Raw genomic sequence first — 6,000 nt, 5'->3', positions numbered from 1 at the left:
TACCAAGTAAGAGGAATAAATTAAGAGGAAGAGGAAAAGTAAAGAAGAGTTCTGCCTTAGCAAATTATTCCACCCAGAACACCCACCCACATATTCTTGAATGTAATTGAGCTATTATTTATATATGACTAATTTTTCCCTCCTTTTTAATGTATTTATAACCCAGACACAAAATTAAGCCAAAGTTTCTTGTTTATCTTGGCAAAATTTTGCCCTTTGCTTAGAAGGGTTTTCAGTACAAGGGTAAAAAGTAGATTTTAATCTCTCTGATTTTATTTCTGAGGCCTTAAACAGGAGACAGAGAACAAACTTAGTGCAACAGAAACACTGCTTCCAGTATCAGTCCTCTCTTCACTTGGGGATCACAGGACAGTGATGGAGGAAGTCATCCCTAAGCAAATACAAACACAATGGCTGATTCAAGACCTGCAAGTTGCTTTCTGGTTTTCCACCCCCTTTTTCTTTATAGAGCTCTGTTCATATGTCTTGCTGTAGTTCTTTGCTTTTCCTTTAATGTCAGTGAATTTAGAAACCCTGGGCAGAAATTAGGGAAATGCTGAGGAAAATTCTTTTGACAGTAACTTTACTTCCTTAATCAATGAATGTTGATTTAAATCTAGAGTCAAAAAACAATGGTACTTTTCTGGCTGGATGTTTTTTAATTGAAATTTAGGCATCTAATTGCACTTAAAGTTGTTTGACATTTCTCTCCTGCATTTGGAAGCATCATTTTGAATATGCATGAGGAGGCATCAAAAGAGAGTCAGTCCCTTCTGCATATGACTCGTCTGGGGCACTGTCTTTCCAGCGTTTCTACTTCAGCAGCCCTCACTGAGGCATTTACATTACTCATCTGCAAGATTCACAATTATTTTTTTTTTGTTTTCAGCCATTCTCTGACAGAATTCCCATGGTGACATCTTGTTAGCTGGTAATATAATAGGACAATTGTTTTCAAGACTTCTCCTTGGGCATCTTAAGGGTAGCAATAACTGCAGTTACGTTTTCTTCCAGTTGAAGTACAGCCAAGTTGCCAAAGAGTTCTGGAAAGCAACAATGACTAAGTTTCTCTGACCTTCTCCCTAAACTTGCAGTAGGTAGATGCTGTATCTTGTTCTCCATTTCTCCTTTCATTCCTCTTTTGACTAAGTTTGCTGAATTCAGCATCCTGCCTTGATACCAGCACCTCTGTTCTCCTTGTATTGGCCTCTTAGGAGCCCAGTGAACTTGTCTATTATTCTCTGCAAGACTACCTACCTCCTGTCAGCTTGGAGACAAGACTACATCGGCTAATTCTTTAACAAGGTCTCTGCAACACTCTTTTATCTTTACCTCCTTACCTACCTTGCTTACATGTCTTTTACCTCCAGCTTCTGGCTTAAGCCAACACAGATAGGCAGAGGAAAACACCGTACTGAGATAATAAGATAGGTGTTTCCAAGTTCTCTGTGAGTTGGCCACCTGACATAACAGAATAGAAGTACCTGTCTATGAAACCATCTCTGTCAATTACCTTGTAAGTTCATTTAAAGAAGTAACAGTAGTCTCTCATTTGGACGTCATGCATTTTGAGGACTATGGGCTCTATATCCCATACAGGATATCCTCTCTGCTCCATGTCTTATTTCTAAAGCACTAATGGTTGATGTACATGCAATGTTGTTAAGAAGGAACACATTTATTTCTATGTGGTGTTGTATGCATGTTGCGAGGAGGATAAACTCTTACACGCTTGGCTAGATATGTAAAAATCCCAGCACATACATATTTTACGTACTGAGTATGAGTACTGTGTTGAATATTTCTAGAAATATGATAAAACATATTAAATCCTTGAAGACAAACATTTTGATCATTGATGTAAGAAATGCTATCTGTACGTGACTGACAGAAAGTCTGCTTGCAGAGTAAAAACTGCATTGAGTTCAGGTCTTCCCTAGCATTGTGCCAGACCAGGATGTGTAACATTATCTAAAACAATGGTGAATGGAATTCCGTACTTTATGGAAGACATGCTTCAAGAGTTAGAAAAAGGATCTGAGAAAGATCCATATGTATGTAAGAAACAGTTTGACTGCCAGAGAAGAGGATTAACAGCCTGCTCCTTACAAAGGCCAAACTTGGTCTGCGGTGCATCTGGTCCTAACAAAACTTCAGTGAGTACATCAAAGCAGTGAAGGACCATCACACCAAAGCAGAAAAGAGTCCTAACTCACTGCCCAGCAAATGTATTCCACAAACAAGTGACCTGTTTGACCTGTGGGAAAACCTACATTACTGTTATTGGCACTCAAGATGTTGCAACTTTGGAAGAGGTGGTACATAGCTCTCTGCCTTAAGGAAAGTCATCTGTGATGTGACAGTAGCTGAGCCAGAAAGGAGACAATGGATGCGAAACATGGAGAAGAGAAACATTCCGATAGGATCCAGAACCAAGAGTAAAATAGATCTTTTGGTTAAGGACTATCACAGGAGATCATATCACGTAGCACTTTCTGTCAGAAAATATTTCTGTTGTCTTTATGGAAGTATGTTCATTGTGGACACTGTTTGATTCTGCAACATGTTCTTCCATAAAAAACCCTGTCAGTACCATGGGCAGTATAAACAGAGATGTGAAGTACTATGAAGAGGAGTAGCCAGGAACACAGCACCTTTGTACAAGCAGGATAACAAGAAACATAGCTATATACCTTTCTCCCACCTCTGCTGAGTTTGACAACAGAGTAGAAAAAAAGGTTACTTACAGGGTTTACAGAGCTGAGACACTATCCCATACTAGTGCCAAAGATGAGGGCCTACTAAGCGATCCATCAAAAAACAAAACAAAACAAAACAAACAAACAAACAAACAAAAACATATGACTTTGGTCAAACCAGGAACAAAAGTTGTTGTACAGTGGGTGGGAGAAGAATTCCATGAATGCAGAGACTGATGAAGTTGTCTTTAGTTGCCTCTGTAGGAAGAAAAGGAAAAGGAAGGCCTGGGCAGCACTGGGGTCTTGCATGTGAGATTGTTACAGGTGTCATGTGGAAAACAGATGATAAGAGGAAAAAGTGAGCATTGGGGAGAAACTAGGAGAATAACTTTTCCCAAAGGACAGAAAGGTCCAGTATAGCACCCCAAGCTGCTGAAAGCAGCAGGGACTGATGCAGAGGACAAGAGACTAGTCAGTGTTCAGGCCTCAGCCATTGCTGTGTGAAGGACAGGGCAATACAAGAAGGATCCAAGGATCCTTACCATACAATACTGAGACAAATAATTTCACAAACGGGGAGCATGAGTGAGTAAATACTGTATCACTCACTTGCAGTATTTATCAGCACCTTTCACATTTGTTAAAGTTTAAAACCAGTGAGGGAGAGAGAGAGGAGAAAAAGAAGCTTTCCTAGTAACTCGATACTTTGAAGACTGAGCGCTGAAGATAAGCTAGTCACAGCCATGCAGTACGAGGATACCAGCTGTGCTCAACCTCCCACCCTGTGAAACTGTGGTAGTTAGCTGGCTTGGTCCTTCTTACTCAGTCACATCTTGGTCTGATATCCTCAATTTCCCACGGCATCCTTTACCAGACGTGTTGTCTTGGATTGTCAGTGGCCCCAGATCTTCCTCTTCTCCCTCTGGAAAGCATGAGAGCAACCCTTTCTCCTTAATGGTGTGGGTGATACAACAGTAAGCTCAAGAATCTCATCCTTCCCTCTCTTTAGTGTTCACAAATTACAATGGACAAGCAGTGTTTAGAGGCTCAGATGTTTTTCAGCTTTGACTGAAAAATGCCTTAGAATAAAGATGGAGGTGAGAATGGCCTTTTGCAATGCTACCAAGTATGCTCTGAGGGATGTGTGCGTGAGGGCTCTCTCGCAGGAGGGACAACTGTCTGGCATTGTACCCTCGCCATGGATTTTTGAGTACTGCTGATAGAAGAATGGATTGCAAGGCTCCTTTTCTAGACTCATCTATTATTTTTATGCTTAATGTACTATAAAATGTACTATAAAATCATCACAGAGCACACACACATACACCTTTTCTAATTTTCTGCCAGCTCTGGCTGAAGAAAACTTCTAGCAGCAGTGTATGAGCTCTTCATTTTGGGTATGGAACAGCAAGTGGATTGGCTCAAATGTTCTGTTGTGCTCTCCTGGTACAAGGCTGAGTCAGATGGACATGTTTAGGAACCTCTGCATCTTCTGGAGAGACATATCACTGAGTGCTCACTGAAAGGCAGGTCCTGCTTACATGTTTCACAAAGAAAACGGGGCCCTGAGTCTGGGATATTCTCACAGAGCTGTGAGTAGGCTTTGTGTGTCCCTCTTACTGCATGCTGAAAATGGCTCTTACACATTATCAGTTCCTGGGATACTTGTTTGTCTCCTTCAGAGGCCCCTTGGTAGGGAGATAAGTCAGCAAGAGGAGCAGAAGGCTCAGTTAGAAGCAAGGGAATCTCGACTGAAGGACGGGGAGATGTCAGAGAGTGGTAGGAGGAGCTAATGAGCCATTTGCTTTCTTCAACAGGGGTCGTGATGAGCTGTACCCCAACGTATTCTAGGAAAGCCACAGTCTCTGTGGATGTGCCCTTCCTCTTCTGGTGTGGGTGGGCATGGAGCAGGTAACACCAGAAGACAGAGAAGGGAACCAGTTGCTGTAGAAGAGGAAACAATCTGAAAACAATACAGACTAGGAAGAAATGGCATGCAAATGGCATGAGTGGGCAGCGAGAAGTTACTCACTGCATCCTTGTCACGTTACTCGCCTTCTCCCAGATATAATTTGTCCCCTGCCCCCAGCCTCCAGATTAATGCTCAAGGGCACAGCTCTTTCTAGACCCTTTCCTGACCTCTCTCTCTCTTGTGTGGCTCATGGATCACAGTGTTACCCCTTACATCTTCAGCCTGTTCAGTTTCTGTAGAGCCTTCTCAGAATGAGGTGCATGGGGAAAATCAGAGAGTAGAAAAGAAGAATATGTAAAAATATATGACAGATTTCCATTCTGGGTAGTACCACCATAGAAATTAAGCTTTCCCCCGCCTCCAGGGGAAAGCAAAGCTTGAACTCTCTGAGATCAGCAGCCTCCAGCATCACTCCTCTCTAAAATCTCAACATATACTTAAATTTGTATATATTTACACAGGTATTATATAGTTATTTGCATACTGACTCCTCCGGGCTCCTTTTCCTTCTTCACTTTTCACTGGGATAGCTGCTGCCTGACATCCACAGTGAAGCAGCACACCATGAGACTAACATGAGAAGGGAATTAAACAATGCCACTGCTCTGAGGAGGGAGAAAGGTTACCTTCGGGCAAATTCCTGCCGAAGAGGCGAGATGACTATTTGCATGTGACTGCTGCTTGTGCAGGGGTGCACATCAGGTTTGATGCTGAGGGAAGATGCAGGGCTATTTGGGGCTTATGGCTTTAGGAATAACTTGTCTGTGAAGATTGCTTTCACTATGAACACATAGTGCAGGCACTTTGAAGAACAACTCTAGAGCTTCAGGTCTGCCCTTTTTTTTCTTCCCCCCCCTTCCCCCAAAGGCACTGCTGGTGAGCATGGGTTTGAACCAGCATATTTTTTCTCTTTTTTTCTCTACCCTGTTATCTATGCACTTGTGGGCCCACACCTTCCTGCTGCCTTTCTGTCCAACAATCATTAATGAGTTCTATTCTCATTAGAGGCTATTAAGAAAATAGAGAACAGAGATAGCGCGATAGATTAAGTGACTCACCTACAGAGACTATGGATAGTTCAGCAACTGAAGGCAAGTCTCCCAGTGCTCATAAAATTTTTTTCATCAGTTTCTTTCCTGCCAAGCACTTTGAACCTAATTAAGAGTAGAAAAGATTTTTTCAGTCTCCTTAGATTCAAGCATGTTTAAGTCAGGAACTATGAGAACTGCAGGAAAAAAACCACCACCACCACCACCAACAACAACAAAAAAAACACCATAAAAACATTTGAAGATCAATTTTAAGGGCAAGTTGAGTTCTAGGAAAGAA

Source organism: Gallus gallus, chromosome Z (genome assembly GCF_016699485.2).
Source record: "Gallus gallus isolate bGalGal1 chromosome Z, bGalGal1.mat.broiler.GRCg7b, whole genome shotgun sequence".
Lineage (NCBI taxonomy): Eukaryota > Metazoa > Chordata > Aves > Galliformes > Phasianidae > Gallus > Gallus gallus.
The sequence above is the reverse complement of the archived record's forward strand: the minus strand, read 5'-3'. Positions refer to the sequence as shown.